We start from the raw sequence: 12,715 nt of genomic DNA on the forward strand, positions 1-12,715 counted from the left end.
TCTCAAATGTATCAAATTGTGGCCCTGCTAGTAAACATGAGGGAAACAAACTAGGGCAATCTGAAAAAGAAAATAGGTCTGATAGGATTCTTGTTTTTTTTGTAAAATCTGGTGGTCACGAATTACAGCAGCAGAAAATGCAAACAAACAAAATGTGAACGAAAAGCATCAGGTAAAGTTATATGCAAAACTCCGCTGCATACCGCTTCTACTGATGCAATACTCCGCTGCATACCGCTTCTACTGATGCAATACTCCGCTGCACACCGCTTCTACTGATGCAATACTCCGCTGCACACCGCTTCTACTGATGCAATACTCCGCTGCACACCGCTTCTACTGATGCAATACTCCGCTGCATACCACTTCTACTGATGCAATACTCCGCTGCACACCGCTTCTACTGATGCAATACTCCGCTGCACACCGCTTCTACTGATGCAATACTCCGCTGCACACCGCTTCTACTGATGCAATACTCCGCTGCATACCACTTCTACTGATGCAACACTCCGCTGCACACCGCTTCTACTGATGCAATACTCCGCTGCACACCACTTCTACTGATGCAATACTCCGCTGCATACCGCTTCTACTGATGCAATACTCCGCTGCACACCGCTTCTACTGATGCAATACTCCGCTGCACACCGCTTCTACTGATGCAATACTCCGCTGCACACCGCTTCTACTGATGCAATACTCCGCTGCACACCGCTTCTACTGATGCAAAACTCCGCTGCACACCGCTTCTACTGATGCAATACTCCGCTGCACACCGCTTCTACTGATGCAAAACTCCGCTGCATACCGCTTCTACTGATGCAACACTCCGCTGCACACTGCTTCTACTGATGCAATACTCCGCTGCACACCGCTTCTACTGATGCAATACTCCGCTGCACACCGCTTCTACTGATGCAATACTCCGCTGCACACCGCTTCTACTGATGCAATACTCCGCTGCATACCGCTTCTACTGATGCAATACTCCGCTGCACACCGCTTCTACTGATGCAATACTCCGCTGCACACCGCTTCTACTGATGCAAAACTCCGCTGCATACCGCTTCTACTGATGCAACACTCCGCTGCACACTGCTTCTACTGATGCAATACTCCGCTGCATACCGCCTCCACTGATGCAATACTCCGCTGCATACCGCTTCTACTGATGCAATACTCCGCTGCATACCGCTTCTACTGATGCAATACTCCGCTGCATACCGCTTCTACTGATGCAATACTCCGCTGCACACCGCTTCTACTAATGCAATACTCCGCTGCATACCACTTATACGGATACATATATGACAGCAGAGCCGAGAGTTTGCAATGCAAACCATGAAATCCGCTCTGTGGTGCACGGCGCGCTCCGCCACCTTTCAGCATAATACAGCACGCTGAAGATATTCTGAATTCTAAGAAACAGGAAAAGGTTTTTCCTGCAGTGTAAACGGAGTGCTAAAGCCCCATATATTTACAGAGACTACCAGTACAGAATATGCACTGAAAACCAAACCCATGTGAACACTGCCTAAATGTCTGCAGAAATTTCAGAAAATAACTGGTAAGATGATCTCCCGAGTCGCCGTCTCGCTCTTCAGGGGGACAATCACTTACGAGGCCAGCAAGTGACGGCATAATGCCACTAATTAATCTCGATAGGTGAAGTCATTTCTAATTAGTCCACAAATCCCTCAGTCTTGGTCTCCTGTCGTCATCCAAACATTTCCTACCTTCTTCCACTAATCAAAAGTGAAGAATCGAGAATCCTACTTGTCGGAGTTGGGGACAGGACACATTTCAGCTGCGGTGGGGAACGTGTCTGCTCCATATGAAATAGTAGCACTGATCTTTTGTTATTATTCAGACCTCATGGCCGCAGGTGAAGAGTTGAGCCGTCATAATGTGAACATTACTTGAAGAAAGGTCTTAACATCATTAAGGTGTAAACTTCAGGGTGGAACAGCTGCGACCGATCTTTTACTACCAGTAGAGGAAAGCAATTAGAACACGGACTGAAAGGTCAACACATTTCTCGTCTCGACCTCTCGGCGGCAGCGATGGATTATCGCCAATGCTTTATAGGCGCTGAGAGCTGGGAGATGCTGCTGAACGTGGCGGACAGGATGTCATCACCGAGGACGATCGTGTCCCAGTGGTCTTCCACTCCTTTCGCGGTTCTCTGACTGTCCTGGCATCTGGACTTGACCCCATCACCCCAGGACACAATGCTTTACCCGCAGTGCTTGGGCAGAAGTCGTCCTTTACACTCACATGTATAGTGATGGCACAGATTGCTTAGGCCCCTTTCACACATCAGTTTTTTGCTGCCAGGCACGTTCCAGCGAATTTTGAAAAAAACGGATTTGATGGATCCATTTTTGTTTTTAACCTGGGGATAAGAGTTTGGACTTTCTGTTTGAAAGCGAGAATAATGGAAAATGCAGGATTTTTTTTTTTTTTTACACAAAAGATTCAGTAGCCGGATTCCATTGCTGGACGTTTTTTCGCCGGAGAGAAAAAACGTTCCTATGTACGTTTTCTCCAGCTTCCGGAAAATGAATTTGAGATGGATCCGGCAAAAACAAACGAAACGTGAGGCCATCCATCGCAATCTGGCGCTAATACAAGTCTATGAGGAAAAAACGGATCCGGTGGCAACTTTTCCGGATCGTTTTTTTCCAAGATTCACCGGATTGCACTGCACTCTTCTGGTGGCAGACTTTTCACCTTGCAATTGATCAGCGGTGATCAACAGGAAAAGCTTCCGTCACCTTCTCATCTGTCGCTGAGAAAATCACCTTTACCAACAGACAAAGCCTGGGATTCCCTCTCTATGATAGTCAGCAAGACAATGGCGGAGTAAGAATATGTATTTATATACAGGCCCTTCTCACAAAATTACAATATCATCAAAAAGTGAATCTCCAATATTCTATAGAGTCATTACACAGAGTGATCTATTTCACGTGTTTATTTCTGTTAATGTTGATGATTATGGCTTACAGCCAATGAAAACCGAGAAGTCATTATCTCAGTAAATTAGAATAATTAACAAAAAACACCTGTAAAGGCTCCTAAGTGTTTATAAAAGGTCCCTTAAGGTACCGTCACACTAAGCGACGCTGCAGCGATACCGACGATGTTGATCGCTGCAGCGTCGCTGTTTGGTCGCTGGAGAGCTGTCACACAGACAGCTCTCCAGCGACCAACGATGCCGGTAACCAGGGTAAGCATCGGGTTACCAAGCGCAGGGCCGTGATTAGTAACCCGATGTTTACCCTGGTTTCCATCGTAAAAGTAAAAAAAACAACCACTACATACTTACCTTCCGCTGTCTGTCCCCGGCGCTCTGCTTCTCTGCACTGACTGTGAGCACAGCGGCCGGAAAGCAGAGCGGTGACGTCACCGCTGTGCTTCCCGGCTGGCCGGCGCTCACAGCCAGTGCAGAGAAGCAGAGCGCCGGGGACAGACAGCAGAAGGTAAGTATGTAGTGTTTGTTTTTTTTACTTTTACGATGGTAACCAGGGTAAACATCAGGTTACTAAGCGCGGCCCTGCGCTTAGTAACCCGATGTTTACCCTGGTTACCAGTGAAGACATCGCTGAATCGGCGTCACACACGCCAATTCAGCGTTGTCAGCAGGAAGTCCAGCGACCAAATAAAGTTCTGGACTTTCTGCAGCGACTGACGACATCACAGCAGGATCCTGATCGCTGCTGCGTGTCAAACTGAACGATATCGCTAGCCAGGACCCTGCAACGTCACGGATCGCTAGCGATATCGTTCAGTGTGACGGTACCTTTAGTGTTTCAGTAGCTCCACAATGATGGAGCGGACTGCTGCTGGAGTCATTGCTTCACCACACACCGACGTATCCAGGACATGGGCTACAAATGTCACATTCCTTGTGTCCGGCCACACATGACCCATAGACAACGCCAGAAGCGTCTTACCTGGGCCAAGGAGAAGAACTGGACTGTTGTCGGTGGTCCAAGGTGTTTTCGGGTAAAAGTAAATTTTGATTTTAATTGGAAATCAAAGTCCAGAGTCTGGAGCAAGAGTGGAGAGGCCACAATCCGAGCTGCTGGAGGTCTGGTGTGAAGTCTCCACAATCAGTGATGGTTTGGGAGCCATGTCATCTGCTGGTGTAAGTCCACTGTGTTTTTATCAAGACCAAAGTAAGCGCAGCCGTCTACCAGGACATGTTAGAGCACTTCATGCTTCCCTCTGCCGACAAGCTTTATGGAGATGGAAATGTCATTCTCCAGCAGGACTTGGCCCCTGTCCACACTGCCAAAAGTACCAATACCTGGTGTAAAAACAACAGTATCACTGGGCTTGATTGGCAGCAAACTCACCTGACCTTAACCCCATAGAGAATCTATAGAGTATTGTCAAGAGGGAGGTGAGACACCAGACCCAACAATGCAGACGAGCTGAAGGCTGCTATCAAAGCAACCTGGGCTTCCATAACCCCTCAGCAGTGCCACAGGCTGATCGCCTCCATGCCACGCCGCATTGATGCAGTAATTGATGCTAAAGGAGCCCGACCAAGTATTAAGTGCACTTACTGATCATACATTTCAGTAGGACAAAATTTCAGATTTTAAAATCATTTTGGGTTTTCATTGGCTGTAAGCCATAATCAACATTAACAGAAATAACAGAAATAAACACGTGAAATAGATCACTCTGTGTGTAAGGACTCTAAAGAATATATGAGTTTCACTTTTTGATGATATTCTAATAATAATTTTTTATTTATATAGCAACAACATATTCCGCAGCGCTTTGCACACATTATCATCGCTGTCCCCGTTGGGGCTCACAATCAAAATTCCCTTTCAGTATGTCTTTGGAATGTGGGAGGAAACCGGAGAACCCGGAGGAAACCCACGCAAACCGTGAGAGAACGTACTAACTCCTTGCAGATGTCGTCCTTGGTGGGATTTTAACTCAGGACCCCAGCGCTGCAGTGCTAACCACTGAGCCACCGTGACGCCCAATTTTAGTGGGAAGCACTTGTATATATACACACCTGCATACATCACCATATAATGGCCAAGGATTCTTTCAGATATATATAAAAAATTGGAAGTTTAAAATTTTTATCTTCGTTGGTTAATTTTTTAGTTTTTCTAAGGTTTTGAAAAAGCCTGAATTTTGGGCTTGTGTGATATTACATTTGTTTTATCATATCGGGCTAGAATTAAGATACAGAGATGGGAAAGGCATCATTTTGTCCAGAATTGCACGGGCTTTAATCTGATATGTCACAAGACTGTTAGTTAATATTTTGTTTATGAGGAGTCAAGATCAACTAAATTATTTTTTTTAAATATACATGTAACAATTTTTTTATTATTAGGTCACTAGAAATGTCCTTTTTCAAGGTTTTAAAAACAATAGTACAGTAGTTAAACCATGAAGCTGTAAAATAAACGAATATGAACTAAGTCTTTAAAGTGACCTTTTTATCATCTCTTTGTGTGATCTTGTCCACAATCTCTTATAACATTGTATATATAATATCTCCGGCTGTTATGGGGTTTGACACCCGAGTTATAGCTGAATTTTGGTTACTTTTAAAATATCTCATTTTCTTGAATACACAAAGGACGGTGATGGACCAGAAGGTGCAGAAAAGTCACTTCAACTCCTTCATTATCATCTGAAGAGTCCAGCAGTGCGGATCATATCCACAGGTCACATCACCAGTTCTGTCATCCATTGCTGATCTCGCGCCGCCCTCAATCACATCATGGACTTCACTGTCGTTGCTGAATGCGAAAACCTTTGTTTTATTACAGTTTCACTACTTGGGATGACGGTGGCAGCGCCGAGTCCCTGTGATGAGTTCTGCTCAATGTAACAAATGTTAAACTCTCCTCTTCTTCACAGTCCTGGTTTGTACACTACATGAACTGCATGGTAGGGATATTTATTGTTATATCGCCATTTATTCCATGGTGCTTTACGTGTGAGGAGGGGTGTACATAATAAAAACAAGTACAATAATCCTAAACAATACAAGTCACAACTGTTTGTCTCACTCCAGTTGAAAAGTTTCATGGGTGATGAGATTTGCTGTGAATACGGCGTCTGGAGGCTGCCCGGGCTGCAACATGTTTCACGGGGCCTCCTAAGCCAACACCTACACTTGTGCTAAGAGCTGGGGCAAAAACAACCATTCAGCTTCCATTATAAATCTCTGCCATCAGAAGAAAGATTTTGTAAGTCTTCTGTTTTCATGCTGTGCAGAAGAGCCGTCCTCAGCCATCTGCGTCCCTCCTTCAGTCACAAACTCTGCGATCTGGTGTGCGGCATATTCACGTACCGAGAGCGCGGCATATTCACGTACCGAGAGCGCGGCATATTCACGTACCGAGAGCGCGGCATATTCACGTACCGAGAGCGCGGCATATTCACGTACCGAGAGCGCGGCATATTCACGTACCGAGAGCGCGGCATATTCACGTACAGAGAGCGCGGCATATTCACGTACCGAGAGCGCGGCATATTCACGTACCGAGAGCGCGGCATATTCACGTACCGAGAGCGCGGCATATTCACGTACCGAGAGCGCGGCATATTCACGTACCGAGAGCGCGGCATATTCACGTACCGAGAGCGCGGCATATTCACGTACCGAGAGCGCGGCATATTCACGTACCGAGAGCGCGGCATATTCACGTACCGAGAGCGCGGCATATTCACGTACCGAGAGCGCGGCATATTCACGTACCGAGAGCGCGGCATATTCACGTACCGAGAGCGCGGCATATTCACGTACCAAGAGTGCACCACGACCACCAGCCAGGACACAATCCTTAGGCCGCAGTGTTCTGGGGTGCTCTACATACCGAGTGTGCACCACGACCATCAGCCAGGACACAATCCTTAGGCCGCCGTTTTCTGGGGTGCTGTACATACCGAGAGTGCACCACGACCACCCGCCAGGACACAATGTTTAGGCCGCAGTGTTCTGGGGTGCTCTACATACCGAGAGTGCACCACGACCATCAGCCAGGACACAATCCTTAGGCCACAGTGTTCTGGGGTGCTCTACATACCGAGTGTGCACCACGACCACCAGCCAGGACACAATCCTTAGGCCGCAGTGTTCTGGGGTGCTCTACATACCGAGAGTGCACCACGACCACCAGCCAGGACACAATCCTTAGGCCGCAGTGTTCTGGGGTGCTCTACATACCGAGTGTGCACCACGACCACCAGCCAGGACACAATCCTTAGGCCGCAGTGTTCTGGGGTGCTCTACATACCGAGAGTGCACCACGACCACCAGCCAGTACACAATCCTTAGGCCGCCGTTTTCTGGGGTGCTGTACATACCGAGAGTGCACCACGACCACCAGCCAGGACACAATGTTTAGGCCGCAGTGTTCTGGGGTGCTCTACATACCGAGTGTGCACCACGACCACCAGCCAGGACACAATCCTTAGGCCGCAGTGTTCTGGGGTGCTCTACATACCGAGAGTGCACCACGACCACCAGCCAGTACACAATCCTTAGGCCGCCGTTTTCTGGGGTGCTGTACATACCGAGAGTGCACCACGACCACCAGCCAGGACACAATCCTTAGGCCGCAGTGTTCTGGGGTGCTCTACATACCGAGAGTGCACCACGACCATCAGCCAGGACACAATCTTTAGGCCGCAGTGTTCTGGGGTGCTGTACATACCGAGAGTGCACCACGACCACCAGCCAGGACACAATCTTTAGGCCGCAGTGTTCTGGGGTGCTCTACATACCGAGAGTGCACCACGACCACCAGCCAGTACACAATCCTTAGGCCGCAGTGTTCTGGGGTGCTCTACATACCGAGAGTGCACCACGACCACCAGCCAGTACACAATCCTTAGGCCGCCGTTTTCTGGGGTGCTGTACATACCGAGAGTGCACCACGACCACCAGCCAGGACACAATCCTTAGGCCGCAGTGTTCTGGGGTGCTCTACATACCGAGAGTGCACCACGACCACCAGCCAGTACACAATCCTTAGGCCGCCGTTTTCTGGGGTGCTGTACATACCGAGAGTGCACCACGACCACCAGCCAGGACACAATTTTTAGGCCGCAGTGTTCTGGAGTGCTGTACATACCGAGAGTGCACCACGACCATCAGCCAGGACACAATCTTTAGGCCGCAGTGTTCTGGGGTGCTGTACATACCGAGAGTGCACCACGACCACCAGCCAGGACACAATTTTTAGGCCGCAGTGTTCTGGAGTGCTGTACATACCGAGAGTGCACCACGACCATCAGCCAGGACACAATCCTTAGGCCGCAGTGTTCTGGGGTGCTCTACATACCGAGAGTGCACCACGACCACCAGCCAGGACACAATCCTTAGGCCGCAGTGTTCTGGGGTGCTCTACATACCGAGAGTGCACCACGACCATCAGCCAGGACACAATCCTTAGGCCACAGTGTTCTGGGGTGCTCTACATACCGAGTGTGCACCACGACCATCAGCCAGGACACAATGTTTAGGCCGCAGTGTTCTGGGGTGCTCTACATACCGAGAGTGCACCACGACCATCAGCCAGGACACAATCCTTAGGCCACAGTGTTCTGGGGTGCTCTACATACCGAGTGTGCACCACGACCACCAGCCAGGACACAATCCTTAGGCCGCAGTGTTCTGGGGTGCTCTACATACCGAGAGTGCACCACGACCACCAGCCAGGACACAATCCTTAGGCCGCAGTGTTCTGGGGTGCTCTACATACCGAGTGTGCACCACGACCACCAGCCAGGACACAATCCTTAGGCCACAGTGTTCTGGGGTGCTCTACATACCGAGAGTGCACCACGACCACCAGCCAGGACACAATCCTTAGGCCGCAGTGTTCTGGGGTGCTCTACATACCGAGAGTGCACCACGACCACCAGCCAGGACACAATGTTTAGGCCGCAGTGTTCTGGGGTGCTCTACATACCGAGTGTGCACCACGACCACCAGCCAGGACACAATCCTTAGGCCGCAGTGTTCTGGGGTGCTCTACATACCGAGAGTGCACCACGACCACCAGCCAGGACACAATCCTTAGGCCGCCGTTTTCTGGGGTGCTGTACATACCGAGAGTGCACCACGACCACCAGCCAGGACACAATCCTTAGGCCGCAGTGTTCTGGGGTGCTGTACATACCGAGAGTGCACCACGACCACCAGCCAGGACACAATTTTTAGGCCGCAGTGTTCTGGAGTGCTGTACATACCGAGAGTGCACCACGACCATCAGCCAGGACACAATCTTTAGGCCGCAGTGTTCTGGGGTGCTGTACATACCGAGAGTGCACCACGACCACCAGCCAGGACACAATTTTTAGGCCGCAGTGTTCTGGAGTGCTGTACATACCGAGAGTGCACCACGACCACCAGCCAGGACACAATCCTTAGGCCGCAGTGTTCTGGGGTGCTGTACATACCGAGAGTGCACCACGACCACCAGCCAGGACACAATCCTTAGGCCGCAGTGTTCTGGGGTGCTGTACATACCGAGAGTGCACCACGACCACCAGCCAGGACACAATTTTTAGGCCGCAGTGTTCTGGAGTGCTGTACATACCGAGAGTGCACCACGACCATCAGCCAGGACACAATCTTTAGGCCGCAGTGTTCTGGGGTGCTGTACATACCGAGAGTGCACCACGACCACCAGCCAGGACACAATCTTTAGGCCGCAGTGTTCTGGGGTGCTGTACATACCGAGAGTGCACCACGACCATCAGCCAGGACACAATCCTTAGGCCGCAGTGTTCTGGGGTGCTGTACATACCGAGAGTGCACCACGACCACCAGCCAGGACACAATTTTTAGGCCGCAGTGTTCTGGAGTGCTGTACATACCGAGAGTGCACCACGACCATCAGCCAGGACACAATCTTTAGGCCGCAGTGTTCTGGGGTGCTGTACATACCGAGAGTGCACCACGACCACCAGCCAGGACACAATCTTTAGGCCGCAGTGTTCTGGAGTGCTGTACATACCGAGAGTGCACCACGACCACCAGCCAGGACACAATCCTTAGGCCGCAGTGTTCTGGGGTGCTGTACATACCGAGAGTGCACCACGACCACCAGCCAGGACACAATTTTTAGGCCGCAGTGTTCTGGAGTGCTGTACATACCGAGAGTGCACCACGACCACCAGCCAGGACACAATTTTTAGGCCGCAGTGTTCTGGAGTGCTGTACATACCGAGAGTGCACCACGACCACCAGCCAGGACACAATCTTTAGGCCGCAGTGTTCTGGGGTGCTGTACATACCGAGAGTGCACCACGACCACCAGCCAGGACACAATTTTTAGGCCGCAGTGTTCTGGAGTGCTGTACATACCGAGAGTGCACCACGACCACCAGCCAGGACACAATCCTTAGGCCGCAGTGTTCTGGGGTGCTGTACATACCGAGAGTGCACCACGACCACCAGCCAGGACACAATTTTTAGGCCGCAGTGTTCTGGAGTGCTGTACATACCGAGAGTGCACCACGACCATCAGCCAGGACACAATCTTTAGGCCGCAGTGTTCTGGGGTGCTGTACATACCGAGAGTGCACCACGACCACCAGCCAGGACACAATCTTTAGGCCGCAGTGTTCTGGGGTGCTGTACATACCGAGAGTGCACCACGACCATCAGCCAGGACACAATCTTTAGGCCGCAGTGTTCTGGGGTGCTGTACATACCGAGAGTGCACCACGACCATCAGCCAGGACACATTCTTTAGGTGGCAGGGCAGCACAGCTTGAAAATCCTTTTTTGACAGAAGCTTATTTTTTTTTTTTTTTAATTCATAGGTCTCTTTCAAATTGGCAAGAAGCAGCCTTTTGTGGACAGGCGTTTACTTACTGTTCACTTTCATAGACACACTGTCTTTCTTGCCAGGTATAATTCAGATCACGTTGTCGCCACTGTACAAACCTTTCACTGCATCCACTATAGATTTATCTAATGATTTAATGCCTGGTTTATGATCAGGACAAGTCATGAAACTTTTTTAAAATTTTAATTGAAAAATATAGACCCTGCACTATTAGATCACAGGCTGAAAAGACCTGAATTCAAGATTTGCAAATTGACGCTGTTCATACAGTTACTTTTTGAAGAAAGATCCATTTGAGATCCCAACTTGAATTTTGGTACAGATGTGGCTATGAACATAGAAGGTACATGTGAATTTTTTATTAAAATGTTATATCATTGATATTTTGGAAATGCTTTTCAAAATTTCGTGTTTGAGTCTGAAAGAGTAAATTCAGGCCAGTGGAGTCGGTAAGCCAAACCACCTCACTTTCCCTGACTCCACAGCCCCGGTCACTACTGAGCATGTGCAGAAAGTGCTGCACTGATTCATCTCCACTAAGAAGTCAAGATCCTCAGATCAGGAACAGAACAGACATTTATAGGACATTGCAGAAGTTTCCAAAATTATTAAGGAAACATTTACAGCAGATCCTGCACTGAACTACTGCACTCAGTTGAGTGGAATGGCCTTTTCCCGTTTCTCCATCTTGGTTCTGGCCTGAGTTATGAGGAGAAACATGAAGGCATGCAAACACAGAAATTTGCACTTTCAAAACTTTGGAAATTAAATTTTAAGAAAACTAAAAGTACACAGAAAAACTTTTAACATTTTGCATTCTCTGACACACTATTACCAGGGAACATAGTCTCAAAAGAATTAAAAAACAGAGGAAAATTGCATTGGTTCACTTGAAATGGAAAAGCCTGAAGGAGAAGTGGTGGATGAAGCAGATGTCGCTGATCTGCAGATGATGGAAACACAATTATCACATCCTCCCGATTCTCCAGTCCGGAATCTGAGCCTCGTGCAGAAATCCCAGCACCTCCGGTTTTGGCTGCTGTCACTGAGGAAGGTTCTGCCCAGAGTATACAAATCATCAGGATCTGCTGCCAGCAGCTCCTGTGTAATCACCGACTGGTGACGTCCTAAATGGAGTCATGTCCGGAGACACTGCAGCCATGAGAGCAGGTTTGGGCCACGCTGGAGCCCACAGTAGTGCCAGGAGCATGTGATCTGGGATAACGGCTCCCAGACACTTTAGAAAAATGGCCGCACCACTGGTTCCACCACAAGATTAATATGTCGAGCTGTTAGAGAACTAGAATGAAGACTGGAGGGGTCTGTCTACCAGACATTATATACACCCCCCATAATCCCGGGAGTAGGACTGGTGTGATGTTTCCTTGTGAAGACCTCTAAGTGCACATGTGGTCTCATCAGATAAGAACAGTGCTCAGTCATCTGTTTTGTCTTACAAGTAAAATCGGACATCACACAGAGAGACTAAGGCGTCACACAAACCATCATGAGGCGTGGGCACCACATTGGGCTGTAAGCCGGACGCCTGGCTACAGAAGTCCACTGACCTCACATCACAGCTATCAGACCATCATGGTGCAGAGCAAGACATCAACGAGTCTGGGATGGAGGTCTGTCCTCCATATTGAGGAGTCTGGCCCTGGTCTTTGATGCAACAACAGCCAGAGAATGGTCTGGAGACCACAGGAGCTAAGTCAAAGTCACTGGTCCGACTCCCAGGATAATGGGGTGTGCGCGTATGTGGTGGTATGATGGCCAGTAGCCGGACCCCTCTAGTCTTCTTTCCAGGTCACTAACAGTTTATTGGTGCATTGATTTGTTGGTGGAATCAGCGG

The 12,715-nt window shown here is 49.1% G+C and overlaps 1 protein-coding gene across 3 annotated transcripts in view; it reads right to left on the reverse strand.

Annotated features, from left to right (window-relative positions):
* The window catches only part of RNF220 (ring finger protein 220), a 347,897-nt gene that overhangs the window by 41,917 nt on the left and 293,265 nt on the right, over positions 1-12,715 (reverse strand). The window lies entirely within an intron of this gene.

The sequence above is a fragment of the Ranitomeya imitator genome, chromosome 8 (genome assembly GCF_032444005.1).
Source record: "Ranitomeya imitator isolate aRanImi1 chromosome 8, aRanImi1.pri, whole genome shotgun sequence".
Lineage (NCBI taxonomy): Eukaryota > Metazoa > Chordata > Amphibia > Anura > Dendrobatidae > Ranitomeya > Ranitomeya imitator.